Consider the following 24,060-nt stretch of genomic DNA (forward strand, 5'->3'; position numbering starts at 1 on the left):
ACATTCTTATTTTATCATTCTTTTGGATAATCATATTTGACTAATATTTTATTTATATATAAATTAAAATTAATTGTTTTTATAATCATCTTTCAAGATTTATGAGTGTTTCACTTAATAATATTATCCCTAGAGTTTAATTATAAATTTTCTTTACATGTATACCCAACACTTACATACCAAATTAATTATTTATATTATTTTTATATTAAATATAATGAAAATATTTACTAAACTTAATCTTTCTCAATTCTTTTATGAACCCAATAATATAAAAAAAACTTATGTTTAATGCAATTTTTATTTACTTTCACATAAAATCCACAAAAACATACCACAAAGCAATTTATTAAGAGAACTCTAGTATAAATTATTTATAAAAAGGGGAATAAAAGAGATTTCACTCCCAAAAAAGCTAGAATAGACAGCCCCACGATCATGGGGAAGCAATATTGTTTGAAGTTTTGGAGGACAGTTTAAATGTTAAACCAGAGCCATTCAATTTCTCTTGAATAAGCTTCTCCAAACATTCAATCATGAAGGGTGTGAGATAATTGCTCCAATCTCCCACTTCTCCTTTCCTAAAAAAATGTGTGTGGAATTCCAGAAGTATGTACGCCCTTCTTGTTCACTTCCAATTCTTTCAAGTTCTCAAAGCTACAAATTTTCGCTATTTTTTCAACAACTCCTTGTTTCTCTTCATCATCTGTGAAAGGAACTCCTAAGAACATGGCCAAATTTTTCAGATGGGAATCGATATCTTCCTTAAGATCTTCAAAGTTCAAAAACAATATTTTGTTGGGGTTTTCTTGGCTTGCCTTCCAATATCCCAATACATGATCAAAATATGGTCCATGCGCAGTGATTCCATGGTAGAACTTGTCAAAAGCTTCATCTAGTGATAGTGACTCTCGGTTTTTGTCTCGGAGCTTGGCAGCGAAAAGCCAAAGAGAAATGAACATATCCATGGGGTTTCTACATATGTAAACAATCTTACAACCGGAATCCTTAATGGAAGTTGGCAAAGAAGCATAAGGGACGTGGGTGGAAAAAAGCCTTGGCTGATAAGCACAAACATTTCGAAGATCAGGAAAAGGGTTGTTCAAGTAAAGATCATACTCGAAGAAACGAACAAGTTCGTGAGGGCCAAAGGTGAGCAATGGATTTTCATCCCATGGGAACTGATTGCGGTACAAAGTGGAGAAAGTCAAGGCCTTGAGCCAAGTAGTACCACATTTTGGATAAGTAGCAACGATGATATCAGAATTAAATGCTTGAAAATGTTTCTGGAAAGAAATAAAAGCTTTTAGAGCAAGAGAGGGGCACCAAAAACCTTGATAGAAATAAAGATTGGATCCTGCCCAGCTTTTCTCTTTGGGGAAGCTTTGCACCAGTTTTTTGAATTCATCGTCCCAAGAGGACTCCACATCATGTGATTTTGAAACCGTTCTGGCTTTGGAGATTTCTGCAGTATCCATTGTCAAACTAGCACACCCAAAACTAGTTTTCTAGATAATTTATACTAGATTTATTCATTTAAAATATAATGGTAATAATATTTAACATACTGAAATTTATGTATATGTACTAAAAAAATTAAATTGATGTGGAATTTTTTAAATAGAAATTCATTAATTTATTTCATAGGATAATATAATTTAGGAAAAAATAATAATAAACACTTGTGGTTGTAGGTGGTGAAGGATAAACTCCATTAATATAACAAAGACTTTAGCCTCAACATCAATAGAATATTGTGGCTCGTTGATAATTGATTCTGTCACAACTCAAGCACGATATATCTGGAGTAATTGCAATTACTTAATATGATAAGAAATTAAAGCTAGCAAAAATTGGCAAGAAAACTGAGCAATCATCAAATTAGAGAGGATGGTGATAAAATCATCTCTAAAATTATTTGTAAAATGAAAACTATATATATAAGCAAGCAAAAATTCTGGCATTTTTATCAAAATAACCCAAATAATTTAATTAAGTATCAAAATGACCCACTTTTTTAATTAAGCACCAAAATAACCTGAAATCTACAGTAAAAGTTGGTGGATCCAAATTATATGACGCCAACAACTTGCCACGTCAGCAGGGAGCATAAAAAAATTAATTTTTTGGTGGAGCCATGTAGAATGGCAACACCTGTATAAATATCATGAAAATACTGCAAGTTCTGAAAAAATAGAGGACTTCAAAATAATTTTCTATTTTCTGGTGGAGCCAATTTAAATAACGCCACCAAATCTACACGCTTCTGATTTTTTTTTTACTTTTTTTTAACTTTTGTCTTTTTCTTTAATTTTTTCTTTTTTAAGTTTTATATTTTTCTTATTTTTATTTTGTTTATTTATTTTATTTATTTTTTGATATTAATTTTAAAAATTGAAATGTATATTTGAAATGTTTTATAATATATATTTTTTAAATATTAAATATTATTTTTAAATTATTATTTTTAAATTTTAAATATATATTTTGAAATTATGTCTTATAAATTTTAAAAATATAATTTTGAAATTAAATTTTCTAAATTTTAAATTTTAAATATATTTTAAAATATATTTTAAAAAATAAAATAATTTCAAAATTATATTTTAAAATTTAAATATATATTTTTAAATTATTTCTTATAAATTTTAAAATATATTTTAAAATTATTTTTAAAATTTTAAATATTATTTTAAATATTAAATATATTTTAATAATATTTAAACATTTAAAATTTTAAATAAAATTTTATAAAATTCTTTTAAAAGGTTTAAATATATTTAAAATAATTTAAAAATCATAATTTAAAAATTCTGAAAAATAAAAAATATTGTAAATAATTTTCCAATTTCTGGTGGAGCCAATTTAAATGGCGCCACCAGAAATCTATCTGACACCTTGCTTGTGATTTTTTAAATTTTTTTTTACTTTTTTTTTCTAACTTTTGTCATTTCTCTGACATTTGTTTTTTTCTTTATCTTTATTTATTTATTTTATTTCATTTCATTTTATTTTTTATTATTAATTTTAAAAAAACTTGAAATGTATATTTGAAATATTTTATAATATATATTTTTTAAATTTTAAATATATATTTGAAATTATTTTTCTAAATTTTAAATATTAGTTTTAAATTATTGTTTAAAATTTAAATATTATTTTTAAATATTAAATATATTTTAATAATATAAAACATTTAAATATTTTAAAATATGACCTTTCAAATTTATTATTAATTTTATAATATTTTAAATGTATATTTTAATTTATTTTATAATTTTTATTGTGATTTTTAAATTATTTTAAATTATGATTTTAAATTATTTAAAATATATTATTTTAAAGATATGACCTTTCAAATTTATTATTTGTTTTATAATATTTTAAATATATTTTTAAATATTTTTAAATATTAAATATAATTTTATAAATTATTAATTTTAAAATTAATTTTAAAGATATTCAAACTGTTTTTAAATTAAATTGAAAATTGTAATAACTTTAATATATTTAAATATATTCAGTTATTAAAAATTTAAAATTGTTTATACTTAACATTTTCTTTTAACATATTTAAAATTTTAATATATTTAAATCTTTTTACGGTTTTAAAATTTTAAATATATTAAAAATTATTTTCTCTTTTCCTATTAAAATATATTAAATGTATTAACATTTTAAAATATATTTTTAAAAATATATTGAATATATTATAATTTTAATATTGGTTATACTTAACATTTTTAATATATTTAATTTTTAAAAATATATTAAATATATTAAAATTTTAAAATTGGCTATACATAACATTTTTTAATATATTTAATTTCTTTAAGTTTTTAAACATTTTAAATCTATTAAGAAAATCTTTTTGTCTTTATCTATTAAAATATATATTAAGTACATAAATTTATGAATGTGTACTAAAATTAAAAATTAAAATATAAATTTATAAATGTGTATTAAAATTAAAAATTATAATCAACACATAGAGATTAATTTCATGCAAGAAAATAGTTAAAAGGAATAATAATAACTAAATAGGGATCACTTTCATGTAATCAAAACACGTTGAGCAAAGTAGTATTTAGCAAGAAAAAAGAGAAATTAAAATGATTTTTATTTAATTCATAATTAATTTTACTGTTTCGTTGATCCTCAATGAAGTGTGATCCGTATCTCCAAAAGATATTTTGATATCTGCATAATATAAAAAAATAAAAATAAAATATAATTAATTATTATATTACAATAACTATAAAGTATAAAAAATTTAACTAACTTAACTTTTTTTTCTCTTTTTTTCTTCTGAAGGGGAACCAAGCCCCTATCTAACATTGGTTTTTAATTAATATTTAACTTCATACCTCATCACATCAATGACATAATATGATCTTACAATATATATTTTTAACTTTTAATTTAATTTTTACTTTTTAATATATATATTTAAATAAATTTATTTTTAATAAATAAATCTTTTTGAACAAATATTTTTAATTTTTAATTAATTCAAATTTTACTTTTTAAATAAAATATTATTTTTAACTTTTAAATAGAATTTAAAAATGGTTTGAATATCTTGACTTTTTATAAAAATAACACAAAAATTTAATTCATTATCAAAATAACTCATTTTTAATTAAATACGAAAGTGACTTAAAATCTACAAGAAAGTTTGGTGGAGCCAAATTAAAAAATGGGTTATTTTAATAATTAGTTAAATTTTTGGGTTATTTTATTAAAAAGCAGAATATCTTTAAAAATAATTTAAAATCATAATTTAAAATATTATAAAACAAATTAGATAATATTTAAAATATTAAAAACTAATAATAAATTTGAAAGGTCATATCTTTAAAATATTTAAATATTTTATATTATTAAAATATATATTTAATATTTAAAATAATATTCAAAATTTAAAAAATAATTTAAAATAATATTTAAAATTTTAAAAATATATATTATAAAACATTTCAATATACATTTCAAATTTTTAAAATTAATAACAAAAATAAAATAAATAAATAAACAAAATAAAATAAGAAAAATATAAAACTTAAAAAAATTAAAGAAAAGAAAAAGTTAAAAAATAAAAATAAAGTAAGAAAAACCAAAGCGTGTCACGCCATTTAAATTAGCTCCACCAAATAATAAAAATTATTTTGAAGTCCCTTATTTTTCGAACTTGTAATATTTCCATGATATTTATACAGGTGATACCATTCTACATGACTCCACTAAAAAAATAATTTTTTTATATTCCTTATTGACGTGGCAAGTTGGTGGCGTCATATAATTTGGCTCCACCAACTTTTACTGTAGATTTTAAGTCCTTTTTGTGTTTAATTAAAAAATGGGTCATTTTGATACTTAATTAAATTATTTGAGTTATTTAAATAAAAAGCCAAAAATTTATGTATAATTTTAAAGTTATTGTAAATTATTTTTATATATCCACTTTTTATATTATATTTATATATTTTTATAATATTAGAAGTGAGGTGTATAATAAAAACTTCAATATTATTCATTTTTCATTGTCCTGGCTGAAGTTTGAGATATTATTTAATACTTTATTATTTTTATATTTATATTTCTAAGGATATAATCTAGACCAAATCAACACATTAATTAATTGTATATGTCCTCCTTTCAGGCTACAAGACGAAATAGACAGATAGTACTGTTTTGGACGAAAAGTATGTCTGCCATTTACTTTCTAACTTACGTGTCAAATTAATACCCTCATAGTTAAAAGGATAAAGAAAACTCAAAATTAGGTTTCTAGAAAAATTTAAAATTTATAGTATTAGTATTCCACCTACTAAAATTCATAATAATTCTAGAAACCATTACTAAACTTTCATATATATATATATTTATTTATTTTCTTATATTATGTTTATATAATTTTTTACACCGTATTGTGTTTGCCATTATCGAATCGATACCTAGTTATTTGACTGGGATCGACCTGATCCAATAACAATGGCTTCTATAGTTCATTTGTATGGGTTCACACATAATGGGTTTGCATCGTCACCATGAGTTCGAATCACCATGCAAGCAAACTTACATCAAGGAAACACATGTTAATCTTAGAATAAGGTACGTGTTGACATGCATGGGGTCTACTTAGGACGTCATATCTAGGAATCGCATCATATAAATAGAAAAACTAGCCTCCCTTAGAGACAAACACACAAAAATACTCAACAATTTGGTGCGATGAGCATGGACAGACTTCCGACCATCAAAAAATCAAAAAACCAATATGACTCACCCTAACGAGAATTTCCCTAGCAACATCCTATAGGACCAAGTTGAAGGTTCTAACATCAGCAATCAACCCTGTGAAATAGACCTTTTTGCTGATTGGTTTGCTGACCAACCAGAAAACCTAGGCAACTAAGGCCAAGCAAGTGCCTCTAATTCTTTTGATCTCAACGCTCCTTCTAGTCAGGGATCATCCTTTCCCTCTGATTAGGGAGCATTGTCGCAACAACTATTTGGCTTGCAGGAATAGTTAAGGTTGATGAAAGAGCATATGACTCAAATGAGTACCAGGTTCGAATAATAGCAACTGGTTCATTAGGAACTGCTCAGACAGAATGAGGAATTGAGGAGAAAGATGTAGTTCGACCATTTTGAACTCCAAGACTGTGACAGCCCAAAATTGACCCTAGACGGGATGTGGTTTCGGAACCGAGGCATAAAAATAATTTAAAATTTATTGTGATGCCTATGATATGTGTTAAATTGTGTGTGACATTTTTGATGATTTGATTTAGTGTTATAAAGGTGAATTTCACTAGAAAGGACTTGTGTGAGAAAACTTAGAAATGAGATAGGCAAATGTTGAAGTGGCCTATTGATGCATACTAGGAAATGTTGTCCTTGCATGTCAAATTTCCCAAATTTGACTATAGTGGCCGGCCAAGGTGGGTATGATGGGCAAGGGAAAACATGTTTCCAACATGTTTGGTTAGTGAGTTATGTATGAAGGAATATAATAAAATTAGCATAAAAAAATGAACAAAAAAAAAGAAAGATGAGCATGGATGCCCCTTGTTGCCGTGAGTAGAGGAAAAGAAAGGAGAAATTTTGTTCATCCATTTTCACTTCTTGGCCGAAAATACTAAGGAAAAGGGGAGGATTTTTGCTTCATGCTTGGTTTAGAAGAGAACTAGAAGGAGATTTGGCTATACTTGCATCAATATTAAGGTATGTTTGAGGTGGTGTCATGAGATTCATGCTTGTTTTGGTTGCTTACTTGATGTGCATGTTAGCCATGGTTCAAATCCTTGTTATGCCATGAAAATGGTATTTAGCCAAGGTTGATATTGTGTTGAAACTATTGCATGCTAAATGTGAAGCTTGCTATTGATGCATGTAATGATGGATTAACTACTCTTGAAATTTCTTTTTAGTATTCTTGAGTAGGGCATTGAGTCCTTTGTTTAACCATGACAAAAAATTTTAAAAGGGCATGGTGTGTGAGGTATTCGCCATGGTATGCTCATGAGCATGGTTTATGCTTCTTGCATGATATTAAAAAATTTGTGTTTTGAATGGTTATGGACACCTTAAAATTCGGCCTTGCACCTATGTGTGGATATATGTTTGCACATGATGTTTTGGTTATGAAGTAAATGATAAATGTGTTTGTTTAAACAAAATAAATTGTTGGAGAATGTTTGTAAAATTTCAAGTATATTCGGCCATTGGGTGAGTATGTAAGTGATGTTGAATCAAGTTTTTGGTGCATATTTGGTGATGTGTATAATCGACCAAATGGGTGATTAGTAAAAAAATGGTTGCCGAATATACAAGCATACATATGCATGTGTAGTTGAATTATGAATGTTTAGCAAGATGGTTAAACTAGTTGATTTATTGATTAAGCTCAAGGAGTTAAAGAAGGAGAATCAAGCAAGGGAAAGACGAAGGTCATCGAGTAGCCGACTTGGACTGTTTTACCCAACACAAGGTAAGTCATTAAGCATATATTTGGTGTTGATGTAAATGACCATAATATATACGCAATTGTGTTTAAATGAGTTGATGTGTAAATGAAAATGTATGTGTATGGAATGATGCCATGGTTGAATGTATAAAGGCAGCAACATGCATAAGGTATTGGTCTCGGCACTAAGTGTGCGGGTATAAATGGACACGGTGACAAGATTGGCACTAAGTGTGCGGGTTTAAAATTGTACAGCACTAAGTGTGCGAGTTTGATTATATAGCACTAAGTGTGCGAGCTGAAAATATATAGCACTAAGTGTGCGAGCTGAAAATTATATAGCACTAAGTGTGCGAGCTGAAAATATATAGCACTAAGTGTGCGGATTCACTATATGCTCTTGTATTACAATTGGCACTGAGTGTGCGACATTATCGAGTTAATCCCGGACAGCGGATCGGGTAAGTACCTTGAGCTCATGACGAATAGGCAATACATTCATGCTCGGGTTGAGCTTGGTAAGCTTGAAATCTATGTGATGATTGCAATTGTATGATTGTGGTGCGAATGAGTTGGTGTGTAAAATGCCTCAAATATCTTATTGTATAGAATATGAAATGTGGATGTATGACTTGATATGAGATTGAACCGAAAGGTCCGAGGAATTATGGTATAGTTTCGATATGGATGAAGTACCTAGCCTCGTTTATTGTTTGATGTTGCGAAAACTTTATTAATGGATGGTTGATGAATGCTTATGACTTCTGAGTTATAAACTCACTCGGTGTTTTCTTGTCACCCATTTTAGGTCTCTTGGACTCGTATTGTCGCGTGCTCGGAACCGTCGTTGAAATCATCACACCGGCTGGAAACCTTTTGGTATTGTCTTCGTAGTTGAACTAGGAGAACAATTGGCATGTATAGGCTATTATGTTTTGTTGAATTGTGGGTTGTAAACTTTAAGCCATGTGAAAATGGCCTATGTGGTCGTCGAGTGGGATGCTAGAACCTATAGCCACGAGTCTTAGAAACTTTAATTTTGATAAGGTGGCCATAAATTGTGTCATGTATGATGGATGATTAGTAAGGCCAAGGAAAGATTCATGAAATTGGCATAGTCTACTGCAGTAACTGTTGCTGACAGCAGCAGTGAGATGAGATTGAAAAATCACTAAAAATAGTAGAAGTAGAATTAAATAGTGAATAAATTATGAAATTTAACCTTGATGAATCTATTTTTATATGGACGAAACGAAACAACCATATGAGCAGTATACTGAGAGATATTAGAGTTCTTGTGAGACAGGGCCAGAACGGTTTCTGGGTCCCCTGTCGCGACTTTGAAAATTTACTATAAATTATCCAGAAAGAATTAGAAGTCATTCCTTATATGTGCAGATTCCATTTTGAGTCTAGTTTCTTTAGAAACAAACGGAACCAGTATTAAAGCCCTGTACAGAGAGATATTCAAGTTGTAACGCGTGAAGGTCAGTGTAGTCGACCCCTGTAACATGGGTGATTTTAACTAATAAACTGTACCAATTGGCCCGACCAAAAATTCTAGAAATAAATACAGGGATGGATATGTGAGTCTAGTTTTAGGGAAAATTTACGGAACTGATTTTCGAGTTCTGGAACCCCGAGATATGATTTTTAAGGTGACAGTGACGCAGTTAGCTAGCCTGCCTGGAACTGAAATCAATTATTGTCAAGAGAGAAAAAAGGGAAGTAAGCCCGGTAACACCACGTGTTCAAATCCGGTGATGGTCACGGGTTTGGGGTGTTACATTTTATTGGTATCAGAGCTATGGTTTAGTCGGTTCTAGGACTACCATAGAGCGTGTGAGTCTAGCTATACATGCCAATTTGTTAGTGCTTAATAATGTGATGACTTCTGACGGTTGAAATTTTTGTTTTGATTAACAATGGAGCCCGGAATAGAGAGACCCTTGGCGGATGACGTTGAAAGTGTAGCGGCTGCTCCCGCGTAAGGGACACCGCCTGTTGAGCCTCAGTCATCCGCGAATAATCAAAATGAAGGGGCGAAACAAGCCTTCTTCACCATGATGAATGAGTGGGTCGCACAATATGCCCGAACCAACCCGGTTGTCCAACCATTCCCGAATTTAAATACTCCGCCCAAGAGTCCGCAATGCCTCCGATTCCATCGATCCCGTGAGGCTAAGCAAACCACCGTAGACTTGATTAGGAAGCGCGGGCCGAGGAGTTCAAGGCCATAGTCATCGATGATGCTTTGAAAGAGCCGAATTCGCTCGATAACACCATTTGAGTGTTAGATGAACTGTCATGCACACCGATGAATGTCTTAAGTGTGCTATATCCTTATTATGAGACTCGACTTACTATTGGTGGAGGACTTTAATTTCCATAGTCCCAAATGAACGAGTTACTTGGGATTTCTTTCAATCCGAATTTCGAAAGAAATACATTAGTCAACGGTTCATAGATCAGAAGTGTAAGGAATTCTTGGAACTTAAGCAAGGCCGTATGACCGTATCTGAATACGAGCATGAGTTCGTAAGACTTAGTCGGTATGCTCGGGAGTGTGTGGCTGATGAGGTTGCGATGTGCAAAAGATTTGAAGAAGGATTGAATGAAGAGTTAAAGTTACTAGTGGGAATTTTGGAGATAAAGGAGTTCGTGACACTAGTCGAACGAGCCTGCAAGGCGGAAGAACTTGGGAAGGAGAAGAAGAAGGCTGAATTCGAAGCAAGAGATTACCGTAAAAGATCGACGAGTAAAGCTCCGTTCTCGGCTGTAAAGAGGTTCAGGGAGGACACCAGTAAGTCGAGGACGACTGCGAGAATTTCCATTAGAGCCCGACCATTGACGGACTCCCGAGCTACTTCGGTAGCTAGTGTGGGCAATAATCGTCAAGAGAGACCTGAATGCCCCCAATGTGGAAGACGACACCTAGGTGAATGTTGGGGTAAGTCTGTTAATAGGGCCTATTATGGATGCGGTTCGAAGGACCACCTCATTAGAGATTGCACGGAGCTAGATGAGAGGAATAAGACGCAAGGTGCAAGACCTAGTGGAACGACGGCTGGAGGTAGGCCCCCGAGAATCTCTGGAGGTAGGAGTGGTAATCAGAGAGGAGCCTCTAATACGGTTGTCCGATCCGAGACCCGTGCTCCTGCTAGAGCATATGCCATCCGCGCACGAGAGGAGGCATCCTCCCCTGACGTCATCACTGGTACTTTTACTCTCTTTGATACTAGTGTGATTGCATTGATTGACCCCGGCTCTACTCATTTATATGTATGTGAAACCTTAGCATCCAGTAAGACTCTACCTGTTGAGTCTACTGAATTCGTAATTCGAGTGTCAAACCCTTTGGGTCAATACGTACTAGTTGATAAAGTGTGCAAGAGATGCCCCCTAATAATTCGAGAATCTGTTTCCTACCGATCCGATGCTTCTACCATTTGATGAATTCGATGTTATTCTTGGTATGGATTGGTGATCAGTACATGATGCAGTGGTGGACGCAAAGGAAAACCATTGATTTGAGGAGTGCAAATAACGAGGTAGTCCGAGTCGAGTCTACTAATTTAAAAGGAGTGCCAGCGATAATATCTTCTATGACTGCTCGGAGATATGTGAAAAAGGGGTGTGAAACATACCTTGCGTATGTGTTTGAAAGTAAAGAGATGGAAAAGAAACTCGAATCGGTACCGATGGTTTGTGAGTATTCAGATGTTTTCCGAGGAGTTACCGAGATTGCCACCGGTTCGAGAAGTGGAATTCGCATCGAAGTTGTACCGGTACTACGCCGATCTCAATAGCCCGTGTCGTATGGCATTAACGGAGTTAAAGGAATTGAAGGTTCAATTGCAACAATTGACGGATAGAGGTTTCGCTCGACCGAGTTTTTCTCCATGGGGCGCACCGGATTGTTTGTGAAAAAGAAGGACGGAACCATGAGGTTGTGCATCGACTATCGTCAACTCAATAAAGTGACGATAAAGAATAAATATCCGTTGCCACGAATTGACGATTTGTTTGATCAATTAAAGGGAGCCTCAGTGTTTTCAAAGATAGATTTGAGATCGGGGTACTATCAGTTGAGGGTCCGAGAATCGGACATACCCAAAACCGCTTTTAGAACGAGGTACGGTCACTATGAATTCTTGGTGATGCCGTTTGGGCTCACTAATGCCCCTGCGGTGTTTATGGATTTAATGAATAGAATTTTCAGGCCATACTTGGATCGGTTCGTAGTTGTATTTATCGATGACATTTTGGTCTATTCGAGAGATGAAACTGAACATGCTGAACACCTGAGGCTAGTGTTGCAAATCTTACGAGATAAGCAGTTATACGCAAAGTTCAGTAAATGTGAATTTTGGTTGAAAGAGGTTAGCTTTTGGGGCACGTGGTGTCCGTGACGGTGTCGTGGTGGACCCGAACAAAATTTCGCCATAGTCGATTGGAAACCACCAAGGAATGTTACCAAATTAGGAGCTTTTGGGGCTTGCGGATACTATCGACGATTTGTGAAAGGTTTTTCGGTGATAGCTACACCGATGACAAAACTACTTCAAAAGATGTTAAGTTCGAGTGGTCGAATCTTTGTCAAGAAAGTTTCGATCGACTAAAGACCCGCTTAACCGAGACCCCAAGACTAGTACAGCCGTGAGTCCCAGAAAGAGTTTGTCATATCTGATGACGCATCCTTGCTTGGGTTAGGTTGTGTGTTGATGCAAGAAGGTCGAGTTGTGGCTTACGCGTCGAGACAACTAAAGCCGCATGAGAGAAACTATCCGACCCATGACCTTGAACTAGCAGCCATAGTGTTCGCCTTGAAGATATGGCGGCATTACTTGTTTGGGGAAAGGTGTCACATTTATTCGGACCACAAGAGTCTAAAATATTTGATGACTCAGAGAGATCTAAACCTGCGACAAAGACGTTGGCTTGAGTTGTTGAAAGACTATGAACTCATCATTGATTATCACCCGGGAAAGGCCAACGTGGTGGCCGATGCCTTAAGTCGCAAGGCACTGTTTGCTTTGAGAGCGATGGATGCTCATCTATCCGTTTCACCTGATGAGGTGCTAGTAGTCGAATTAGAGACCAAACCGTTATTGATTCATCAAGTACTCGAATCTTAGAAGGTCGACGCCGAATTGGTCGCTAAGCGAGCCGAATGTGTTTCGAATGAGGAATCGAATTTCAGATTGACGACCATGATTGCTTGACGCTCAAGGGTCGATTATGTATTCCAAGGAATTGAACTTGTTTCGATGATTTTGAACGAGGCTCACGATGGTCGAATGTCAATCCACCCGGTAGTACTAAAATGTACAATGACCAAACGTCGGTTTTGGTGGCATGGTATGAAACGAGACATCTCGACTTTGTTTGAGATGTTTAATATGTCAACAAGTGAAAGCGAGCATCAAGTGCCATCGGGATTACTTCACCGATCACGATACCCGAGTGGAAATGGGATCGAGTCACCATGGACTTTGTATCCGGACCGCCTTTGTCGACAAGTAAGAAGGATGCGATCGGGTCATTGTTGATAGATCCACCAAGTCTGCTCATTTTATTCTGTTCGCACAGATTTTTCGCTGATAAATTGGCGAATTATCGTCTCCCAAATTATTCGATTGCATGGGGTGCCTATTTCTATCGTGTCGGATAGAGACCCAAGATTTACATCGCGATTTTGGAAGAAATTGCAAGAGGCTTTGGGTACCAAGTGCATTTTAGCACTTTTCACCCCCAAACCGATGGTCAATCCGAACGGATAATTCAAATACTCGAGGATATGTTGAGATGTTGCATCCTTGAGTTTAGTGGTGCATGGGAACAGTATTTACCTTTGGTTGAATTCGCTTACAACAATAGCCTTCAATCAAGTATCAAGATGGCGCCTTACGAGGCTTTATACGATCGTAAATGCCGTACCCCATTATTCGGACTGAACTTAGTGAAGGAAAAATCTTGAGGTTGATTTGGTTAAGGATGCCGAGCAAAAAGTTCGAGTAATTCGTGAAAGTTTGAAAGTCGCCGGATCGCCAAAAGTCGTATGCGGATTTGAAAAGAAAAGATATTGAATATCGGGTTGGAGACAAGGTATTTCTCAAAGTCTCACCACGGAAGAAAGTGCTTAGATTTGGCCGTAAGGGCAAATTGAGTCCGAGGTTCATCGGTCCGTATGAAGTATCTCGAACGAGTTGGGCCAGATGGCGTCGATTAATTTTACCCCGAGCTCGAAAAGATTCACAACGTTTTCCATGTTTCGATGCTTGACGATATAGGTCTGATCCATCGCGACGTAATCGCCTGTCTCGAGATTGAGATTCACCTAATTTGAGCTATGAAGAGGAACCGGTTCGCATTATGATGCGTGAAGTAAAAGAGTTGCGCAATAAGAAAATCCCGTTAGTGAAGGTGTTGTGGCATAAACACGAATTGAAGAAGCCACTTGGGAACTTGAGGACTCTATGAAAGAGCGATACCGAGCCTATTTACGGTAAGATTTTCGGGACGAAAATTTCTTAAGTGGGGAGAGTTGTGACAGCCAAAATTGACCCTAGACGGGATGTGGTTTCGGGACCACAAAACCGAGGCATAAAAATAATTTAAAATTTATTGTGATGCCTATGATATGTGTTAAATTGTGTGTGACATTTTGATGATTTGATTTAGTGTTATAAAGGTGAATTTCACTAGAAAGGACTTGTGTGAGAAAACTTAGAAATGAGATAGGCAAATGTTGAAGTGGCCTATTGATGCATACTAGGAAATGTTGTCCTTGCATGTCAAATTTCCCAAATTTGACTATAGTGGCCGCCAAGGTGGGTATGATGGGCAAGGAAAGCATGTTTCCAACATGTTTGGTTAGTGAGTTATGTATGAAGGAATATAATAAAATTAGCATAAAAAATGAACAAAAAAAAAGAAAGATGAGCATGGATGCCCCTTGTTGCCGTGAGTAGAGGAAAAGAAAGGAGAAATTTTTGTTCATCCATTTTCACTTCTTGGCCGAAAATACTAAGGAAAAAGGGAGGATTTTTGCTTCATGCTTGGTTTAGAAGAGAACTAGAAGGAGATTTGGCTATACTTGCATCAATATTAAGGTATGTTTGAGGTGGTGTCATGAGATTCATGCTTGTTTTGGTTGCTTACTTGATGTGCATGTTAGCCATGGTTCAAATCCTTGTTATGCCATGAAAATGGTATTTAGCCAAGGTTGATATTGTGTTGAAACTATTGCATGCTAAATGTGAAGCTTGCTATTGATGCATGTAATGATGGATTAACTACTCTTGAAATTTCTTTTTAGTATTCTTGAGTAGGGCATTGAGTCCTTTGTTTAACCATGACAAAAAATTTTAAAAGGGCATGGTGTGTGAGGTATTCGCCATGGTATGCTCATGAGCATGGTTTATGCTTCTTGCATGATATTAAAAAATTTGTGTTTTGAATGGTTATGGACACCTTAAAATTCGCCTTGCACCTATGTGTGGATATATGTTTGCACATGATGTTTTGGTTATGAAGTAAATGATAAATGTGTTTGTTTAAAAAATAAATTGTTGGAGAATGTTTGTAAAATTTCAAGTATATTCGGCCATTGGGTGAGTATGTAAGTGATGTTGAATCAAGTTTTGGTGCATATTTGGTGATGTGTATAATCGACCAAATGGGTGATTAGTAAAAAAATGGTTGCGAATATACAAGCATACATATGCATGTGTAGTTGAATTATGAATGTTTAGCAAGATGGTTAAACTAGTTGATTTATTGATTAAGCTCAAGGAGTTAAAGAAGGAGAATCAAGCAAGGGAAAGACGAAGGTCATCGAGTAGCCGACTTGGACTGTTTTACCCAACACAAGGTAAGTCATTAAGCATATATTTGGTGTTGATGTAAATGACCATAATATATACGCAATTGTGTTTAAATGAGTTGATGTGTAAATGAAAATGTATGTGTATGGAATGATGCCATGGTTGAATGTATAAAGGCAGCAACATGCATAAGGTATTGGTCTCGCACTAAGTGTGCGGGTATAAATGGACACGGTGACAAGATTGGCACTAAGTGTGCGGGTTTAAAATTGTACAGCACTAAGTGTGCGAGTTTGATTATATAGCACTAAGTGTGCGAGCTGAAAATATATAGCACTAAGTGTGCGAGCTGAAAATTATATAGCACTAAGTGTGCGAGCTGAAAATATATAGCACTAAGTGTGCGGATTCACTATATGCTCTTGTATTACAATTGGCACCGAGTGTGCGACATTATCGAGTTAATCCCGGACAGCGGATCGGGTAAGTACCTTGAGCTCATGACGAATAGGCAATACATTCATGCTCGGGGTTGAGCTTGGTAAGCTTGAAATCTATGTGATGATTGCAATTGTATGATTGTGGTGCGAATGAGTTGTTGTGTAAAAATGCCTCAAATATCTTATTGTATAGAATATGAAATGTGGGTGTATGACTTGGTATGAGATTGAACCGAAAGGTCCGAGGAATTATGGTATAGTTTCGATATGGATGAAGTACCTAGCCTTGTTTATTGTTTGATGTTGCGAAAACTTTATTAATGGATGGTTGATGAATGCTTATGACTTACTGAGTTATAAACTCACTCGGTGTTTTCTTGTCACCCATTTTAGGTCTCTTGGACTCGTATTGTCGCGTGCTCGGAACCGTCGTTGAAATCATCACACCGGCTGGAAACCTTTTGGTATTGTCTTCGTAGTTGAACTAGGAGAACAATTGGCATGTATAGGCTATTATGTTTTGTTGAATTGTGGGTTGTAAACTTTAAGCCATGTGAAAATGGCCTATGTGGTCGTCGAGTGGGATGCTAGAACCTATAGCCACGAGTCTTAGAAACTTTAATTTTGATAAGGTGGCCATAAATTGTGTCATGTATGATGGATGATTAGTAAGGCCAAGGAAAGATTCATGAAATTGGCATAGTCTACTGCAGTAACTGTTGCTGACAGCAGCAGTGAGATGAGATTGAAAAATCACTAAAAATAGTAGAAGTAGAATTAAATAGTGAATAAATTATGAAATTTAACCTTGATGAATCTATTTTTATATGGACAAAACGAAACGACCATATGAGCAGTATACTGAGAGATATTGGAGTTCTTGTGAGACAGGGCCAGAACGGTTTCTGGGTCCCCTGTCGCGACTTTGAAAATTTACTATAAATTATCCAGAAAGAATTAGAAGTCATTCCTTATATGTGCAGATTCCATTTTGAGTCTAGTTTCTTTAGAAACAAACGGCACCAGTATTAAAGCCCTGTACAGAGAGATATTCAAGTTGTAACGCGTGAAGGTCAGTGTAGTCGACCCCTGTAACATGGGTGATTTTAACTAATAAACTGTACCAATTGGCCTGACCAAAAATTCTAGAAATAAATACAGGGATGGATATATGAGTCTAGTTTTAGGGAAAATTTACGGAACTGATTTTTGAGTTCTGGAACCCGAGATATGATTTTTAAGGTGATAGTGACGCAGTTAGCTAGCCTGCCTGGAACTGAAATCAATTATTGTCAAGAGAGAAAAAAGGGAAGTAAGCCCGGTAACACCACGTGTTCAAATCCGGTGACGGTCACGGGTTTGGGGTGTTACAAAGACAATGCCGCACTTCTCTAGGAGGAGACTGTTGGAGCACATGCAAAGCCATGGGAAAATGAGATGGATTTTTTGCGTAGGGATTTTCAATCATTACACTTTGATGTGCAAGACATGGACTGGATGTTTTGTTCCAACAACCCTTTATCTCCAAAGGTAGCAGTTGTGAGTCTGCCATCAGAGTTTAAGGTGTTGAAAGAGATGTTTGAAGGAAGAAGGGACCCAAGAGCACATCTCATGCAATATAATGATTACATGAATGTTTTAGGGGCCTCTGACATTACAAAGTGTAAGACTTTCTCAAAGACCCTTAGAGGAAGCGTGAAAGATTGGTATTTATCATGCCACAAGGTTCTGTTCAAAGCTTCTTAAAGTTGGGTCAGATGTTTTTAGGTAGGTTTCATGCTCATAGGACAATAATAAGCACTCCAATAGGTTTAATATTAGTAAAGCAGATAAATGGAGAATCTTTGTAGGAATATGTGAAGGATTTCATTTAGCCAAGTTAAACACGAAGAATTTGGAGGACCAATAGGCTATTGATGCCTTCATTATGGCAGTTCAAAATGAGCACTTGCAGTACTCATTTAGTGATAATAGACCGTAGAGTTTGGAATACTTATATGAAAGGGCGCATAAGTTTACTGAGGCAAAGGAAATTAAAAGAGCAGCACACAACACCTTTTACAGGGATAATAGGCAGTTTAGAAGTCGCTAGAGTGCGTGTGGCCAACAAGGTCCTTCTTCTCAAAGACTACAGGTCCAAGGTAGGGGTTAACAGAGGAATTACCCGCAGAGTGAATCACTAAGGGCATTCTAGATGCCTTAAGGCGAGCACACAAAAAGGTATGTTCCCCATGGAAAATTTGAAACTTACACTCCTTTACGTGCTTCATGTACCTATATTCTTAATCAGGTCAAAAGTTTGAGAATTTTGTCGAGTCCACCACCTATATGATCCATTCAGTTAAGGTTCGACTCAAGAGACAAATGTAGTTTCCATAATGAAATGGGGCACAAGACTGAGGATTGCTTCTCTTTGAAGGATGCTATAGAGGAGGTTGTTAAAAGCGACAAGCTAAAGATTGTGTAGTTCAAGAGGCTGTGTTGTCAGGTCAGAGCTTGTGAGGTGCTGATAAAGGTAAACAGAAGATCAGAGGCATGATACATGTCATAATTCATATAGATTAAGAGTATGCAACCTGCAACACAAAAAGAAATGCTCATCTTAAGAGTGTCATGTCAATTAGTTCACCGAAGAGGTTGTGTCAGCAAGAGAAATAGAGGGTGGAATTTAATAAAGAGGATAATGATTCAGTGTATGATGAGGAATGAAATGACCCTATGGTCGTGACAACAACTATTGTTGGATTTAAGGTTAAAAGGATTTTCGTTGATAGTGGAAGTGTTGTAGAGCTTTTAACGTGGGATGCATACCAAACTAATATGGCTTTGCTAACCATCCAGTCGAGGTGAAAAGGTGTATTACTCTGCCTGTTACCCTTAGGGATGGCAAGCACTGTAACACCCCACACTCGGCCTGGACGTTATGGTCGAATCTTAAGAAGCCACATTAACTTGTTTGAAAGCCTAGAAATTTACTTTGGAAACATGTGGTAAAACCAGTGCTAACTTTGATAAATCATTTTCCATTTTTAGGGAAAATTCTCGTTTATGCCATTACTTTATTACATAATTCATTTAAGTGATAAAGTTTTGAAAATCGTGCTTTAACTTGTAAACAAAACTTGAAATCAATAAAAGTAATTTAAAACGAAAATCAATAGAACAAATCCCAAAATAGTAAACAGTCTCAAAAAGTTCGAAAAGTCTATTATTAACATAAATTTCATATTAAGTCATTTTTAACGAAAGTGTCCAACCCCAAGTTCCAGCACATTGTCTGATCCTAGGTTTGCAAACTACCTGAGAGGAGAAAACAAAACGGTGAGCTTACGAGCCCAGTGTATAACTCAACTACACAACAAATCAGATGCATATAAAATAACAGATACATGTACAATTATAGTTCAAATACATATTCAGATCCTACCCTCATTCGCTACACACCATCTCTGTCCAACCCTACACATCAATTAGGGTAACAAATACACATCCAACCCCACACACCTATAAGTGAGTATATGTCACTTTTCAGAATAATACATCCAAGCTTCCAAAAATGATGCGGTAGTCCTCTAGAATCAGGTAAGTATGGCAATGCCACCAGAACAGATATATGGTCTTAACCACTAGATAAGGCAGATAATTAAACTGCCAACACTTCCTTTGTCTTATCAATATCCCACCCCCAATGTATATGCAATACTATAAAGATATCAAATGCCCATCTGACATACGTGCTAAACACATCAAATTATACTATAATTATATGCAATACTATTTGCACTTCAAATACGACCTTAATTAAATTTTATAAAAATTGGGTCCACGTGCCCGTGTGGCCCACACAACCTGTCACACAACCCTGTGGCTCACACACCATGTGACGTAGATAATGGGCTTTTCAACATCGCGTCGTTCATTGTTTTTCAAGGTTTCCGTTACACACCTGATTGTTTTTGAAACCTAACACTGCAGCACACTTTCAGAACCTAAAACAACATTTCACACAAATTAGCTAACAAGATTTAGCAATTCCCAAATCATTAATTTGGCCCAAACAACCACAACTGAAAGTCACTTACCCTTGAAGTACACAATTAAAATTCAATCCCTAACACAATGTAAGTCACTTACCCTTGAAGAAGCAGCAACCTAAGGCACCTAATTTGGGAGAGGAACATCAAATGCTTCACGATCTTCTTCTAATAACGCATCAAAACAAATAAATTAAAAACTAAGAAGCACCTATAAAATTACCTTATTCGCATAACACTTAATAACCAAAAATTACCACATCAACCAAAGGAAATCATACTCTTACTCGACACCACAATCATGCACAACCAACACCAAAATAGAATGACCAAAAAGAATTCAAGCAAAGGATTTCAAGCCACACTAACACAAGATTTGGAACAATAACAAAAGAAAGAAAAAAAGTTGTGAACAGGGATGCAATTTTGGTGGAAGAGAGGAAAGAAGGATGAAAATTGATACAAGGAAAATTTGGGAAAGTGGATGAATGGACGACAAAAAGAAATAGTGTGGGAAAGTGGGTGTGACTTTTTTTAGGATAATTTTCAAAAGTTAAATCCCACTAAATCCCATTCTCTAACCACTTATCAAATTTTTTTCAAAATTCAAATTCAACCCAACCTTTTCCACATGGACGGCCTTGACAGGAGAAAGCAAAAATAATTCAGCTTTTGCACACAACAAGATTCAAACACAAGACCTTTACGTAAGTTGAAGCCTTATCACTTAACCAGCAGACTCATTTTATCATGAGTTGAGCGAAAATGAGATATAAACCTAATATAACAAGTCAAGGGTTGGGTAAAAATTAAAGGAAAACGGATTCAAACCCAAAACTTCACACATACTACTCACAACACTTAACCACTGAACCAGATTAATTTACTTGAACATTTTTAACAATTCAAAAACAAGAATTTTGGGACATTACAAGCACACTACTATATAATACGTTCAATTGTTTGTGGTAGACCATCATATGGCTTACAACACCTAATTCAAGCCGTTTTTCAACCGAATTCTTAATCACTACTAAAAACATTCTTAATTCTTTCCAAAAAGCAGTAAGTATGCCTCAAATCTCGAAGTTTAATCTTGAATCTTTATAGATTTTCTATCTAATGATAATCTTGCGACCGATTAAATGATCTTTTTCAATTTTTTCATCGAATCTTTTAATAATGTTGATGAATCTTGAAAATTTTTATTAATTCTTGCATAAATATCGTTTGAACGGCTCAATTTAGGTACCTCAGACTAGATCTAAGCACAAGGAATGACGTTTGAGATCCTGGAGTCAGGTGTATGTTCTTTGATGGTCGTGTAACTAACTAAAAATTCGACTAAGGCAAGCACACCTATCGAACAGTAGTATAGTTATGGTGAGACTGGAAATATCTTATCTGTAACACCCCGAACCCGAGACCATCGCCGGTGTCGGACACGAGGGGTTAACAAGCCAAGTTCACATGTTTTGCCCACCAATTTGACATTTCCAGTCAGGCTGGAAGACTGCGTCACCGTCGCCTTAAAAATCATATCTCGAGTTTCAAAACTCGGAAACTAGTTTCGTAAATTTTCCCTGAATTTAGACTCATATATCCATCCATGGATTTATTTCTAGAATTTTTGGTCGGGCCAATTGGTACAGTTTATTAGTTAAAGTCACCCATGTTACAGGGATCGACTGCTCTGACCTTCGTGCGGTATAACTTGAATATCTCTCTGTACAGGACTTTAATACTGGTGCCGTTTGTTTCTAATGAAACTAGACTCAAAATGGAATCTGTACATATAAGGCATGACTCCTAATTCTTTCTGGATAATTTATAGTAAATTTTTAAAGTTGCGATAGGGACCCAGAAACCGTTCTGGCCCTGTCTCACAATAGCTTTGATATCTCTTAACATGTAACTCCTATGACCATTTCGTTTCTTCCATATGAAAATAGACTCATCAAGGTTCATTTACATAGCTTATTCACTATTTAATACCATTCCTACAAATTTTGGTGATTTTTCACATTCACGTCACTGCAGCTGGCAGCATCTGTTTTTAAGGTAGGTCTTACCTATTTTTGTAGTCTCCATCAACCAACTAGTCTTGCCATACATAGGTTCATATATGATCATTTTAACCATACCAATGGCTGATCATGTGACCAACACTCCCATTTCCAATCCATAATCACATCATGACACCATATATATACATACAAACCACAAATAGTCTAAGTTCATGCTTCCTTTTACGAGCCATTTTCGCATGGCCGTATACATATACATCACCACATTTTTAAACCAACAAGGGTAGTCCTATACATGCCATTTCAAAGTTCAACCAAAATTTATACCAAAATAGAGGCGTTGATAGTGTGGATGACTTCGACTTTATTGATCCCGAATCCGATTGCTATCGAACGAAATCTATAACACGAGAGCCAAAGCAACGGGTAAGCATTTTTATGCTTAGTAAGTCTCAAGGAATATAATCAGCTTTAATTAAAGCAATACATTCACATAACCAAATGCATCATTTCATTAATGCACATTCACATAATCATACTTACTTCACCATCCCAACTCTTATGTTCATACACAAATAACGGCTTCATTAAGGCCGATAACTCGCTCCATCATAGGAGTGGATATTCATACGCTCTTACTCCTAGCGCCGCAAGCACACACACGCACTTACCTTGTCATTGGGAAATTTCACAAGTGCATTTGCTGAAATTTTCCAGCAAGCTTATAATTTTCAAATCACATACCTTCGAGTTTAACCGGATGTCGCTACTCGTTCAATCGCCTTCGACACATAGCCCGGTTATGGTAACCCGCACCAAGGCCTCACGGACTTAACCCGGATATCACGATTTGCACAAATGCCTTCGGGTCTTAGCCCGGATTTAACAACTGGCACGAATGCCTTCGGGTCTTAGCCCGGATATAGCTACTAGCACAATTGCCTTCGGGTCTTAACCCGGATATAATTTTCAGCATAATTGTCTTCGGGGCTTAGCCCGGATATCATTCAATTTCTCATGCACACATACATCAATAATCATTGGACATACATATTTCATTTTCATTACTAAGGCTCAAACACAATTATAATCATTAGCATGATCGCCTTTGGGACCTAGCCCGGGTATCATTCGGATGCTCATACACACATAAATCAATAATCAATACATCCATATTTCATTCCCCATAATTCAATTAAGGTCACTTCTTGAGGACTTACCTCGGATGTTGTAGAACGGCTTTTACGGCTATTCGATCACTTTTTCCTTCCTCTTGTCCAATTGTGGCCCTCTTAGCTCTTGAGCTAATTCAAACAAATTCAATTTATTAAAACCTCATTGTGCTAGCTTATGGCCGAATATGACAAGGAGTTTAAATGGTCATATGGCCACTCTTTAGCTTGAATACACAATGGTCATGCACATTTTATACTACATCAAGCAATTCAATACAATTTATTCGAGCATCAAGGAAAAGCTAAGGCCTTCAATAGGCTACCCAAGGCCGAATATTCATGTACATGTTGAGGCCAATTATGCACTTAATACCTCACAAAAACAGCATGCATTTTACTAGTTAATGCTTTGCATATTGTAGCTCAAAACTTATAATATAGCATCAAGCACTCATATGTGTGCTAGGCCGAATGTGCTTGCAATTTCACAATCATTCTTCAACATCTTCTTCTTTAAAAAACCATATTCATCACTTAGTTCATAACCAAAACATCATGTGCAAACATATATATACATATATGA

General features: G+C 34.8%; 1 pseudogene; it reads right to left on the minus strand.

The window, feature by feature from the left end:
- Nucleotides 1-282: 282 nt before the first annotated feature.
- LOC108471552 (cytosolic sulfotransferase 15-like) lies at nt 283-1,532 on the minus strand (annotated as a pseudogene).
- Between the last annotated feature and the right edge of the window lie 22,528 nt (nt 1,533-24,060).

Source organism: Gossypium arboreum, chromosome 11 (genome assembly GCF_025698485.1).
Source record: "Gossypium arboreum isolate Shixiya-1 chromosome 11, ASM2569848v2, whole genome shotgun sequence".
Classification (NCBI taxonomy): Eukaryota; Viridiplantae; Streptophyta; class Magnoliopsida; order Malvales; family Malvaceae; genus Gossypium; species Gossypium arboreum.